Here is a 1,767-nt window from a genome sequence, read left to right as displayed (position 1 = left end):
TGTTTAATAGAACCTGTATGCACATTTTAATATAACCTAATCCCTACTCTAGTGGCAGTGCTTTCGAGCTCACAGGATCAATTACCTGTCTTGCCAGCTTGATTTTTAATGTTATTTATGGCCATGGTGGGTTAGACTCAAATCCGCTCATTAGGAAAAGGATTGGTGTGTGTTGACCACTAGAATTCAAAGATTTGTGTCTAAAAAGGGTTAAATAATGTATATTTTGTTTGATTCAAAATTAATTTAAGTACTTTCTAGCAAAAAAGCTAAAATTTGCGAGATCTTCCAAAATCCTGTTCTTGTGGTGTCTACTGAAAAAAATGTATTAAGGAAAAAAGACTTGCTCCAAAAATTCGATTTTAATTTTTGTAATGGACACTTCGGCTCAAACTTGCCCAGGCTCCACAAAATTCCTGGCTCCGCCCCTGACTGGCGCTACAGCGTGTGGTGGCTCTCACCCGTGAGGAAGGATTTTCAAGGGCCGTTTTTCCAGGCAGACTGTTTGTCAATTATCCAGAGAACCAATGCTTCGACGGTTGATTGCTCGCCGGTGGGGCTCATCACTGCTGATATCGAGGAGTTGGTCTCGTTCTTCTCATCTGTTTGCTTTAGTCATGTAAATCGTTTGTTGAATGTCGTGGCACATATTCTAACTAGATCCTGTGAGTCCCCCAGCGACTCTATTTTTCATGCAACCCCGGATTGTATCCGGGAGGCACTCTATCTTGATTATACTTTATCAATAAAATGTTATATTCTTTAAAAAAACTAATTGTCAGTCCGAGCAAGCGTATGGGTCCCGAACGAAAAACCACCTGGACTGCTATTTCCATATTTCATTTAGGATTAGGATATATATTCTCTCTTATTGGTCTCAAAGGGATGGCACCCTTTGGTGCAACGTTGCCTCTATAGTGCCATCCAAGTAATACACACAATTAGAATCATAAAAAAAACCGTAAGCACATGAAGCGTCAGGTCTGATCGTTTAGGGTGGCTAGCAGGCATCATCGTGGCAAAGCCGACCACCTTCCCCATGTCCGGCATGACCCCCTGGGCCGCGTCCAACGCACTGAAGCGGTCCTTCCAAGTGGCCAAGAGCGGCGTCATGGCGGGGTCTAAGGTCTCGGTACCCCACGTCGCGTCGGCGGCACATACCCATGGAAGAAGGCTCCCGAGAACGACGTCCACATATCCGGCATTGTCGCCGCCAAAGAAGGGCTTGGAGCACTCTCTCAGTGCACCCTCTAGGGCCTCTATCGCCGCAGCCGCCTGGTTCCTGCCCTCCGCCTTGTACATCGCCTCAACGAGCTGCCATCGAACGAACACACGATGAATTACAACGTATAACTAGAACCATGGTAAAAGAGCACAAAGCAATCGATGAATCAAATTAACAACGATCATGCATTCAAAGTGTTTGTAATGCACAGTACCGTGTCATCGATGAAGTCGGCCCAGTAGCGAGCGACGGCACGGGCGTGGCAGCCAGCGCCCAGCGGGGAGGAGGGAGGGGCCGGCGAAGGCCTCGTCGACGTATAGTATTATGTTGAGGGAGCCGCGGACGGGCTTGCCGCCGTGGATCAGCAGCACCGGCACCGTGCTGTGGCGGAGCAGGTCGCCCATCTTGTGGTTGTTCCTGGGGTCCTGCTCCACGTAGTCGTAGCTCAAGCCCTTGAGGCGGAGCGCGAGCCGCACGCGCAGCACGTGCGGGCTCCCCCTGATCCCCAGCAGCTTCAGGTCTTCTCCTGTCTTCAGCACCAT

At 49.2% G+C, this 1,767-nt stretch overlaps 2 pseudogenes; both read right to left on the bottom strand.

The window, feature by feature from the left end:
• The window catches only part of LOC119345005, a 16,819-nt pseudogene extending 16,694 nt beyond the window's left edge, over positions 1-125 (bottom strand).
• A 352-nt stretch (positions 126-477) lies between these two features.
• LOC119345004 lies at positions 478-1,767 on the bottom strand (annotated as a pseudogene).

The sequence above is a fragment of the Triticum dicoccoides genome, unplaced genomic scaffold, assembly GCF_002162155.2.
Source record: "Triticum dicoccoides isolate Atlit2015 ecotype Zavitan unplaced genomic scaffold, WEW_v2.0 scaffold19820, whole genome shotgun sequence".
NCBI classification, from domain to species: Eukaryota; Viridiplantae; Streptophyta; class Magnoliopsida; order Poales; family Poaceae; genus Triticum; species Triticum dicoccoides.
Note: the sequence above shows the minus strand (reverse complement) of the source record. Positions and strands in the feature narration are given on the sequence as shown.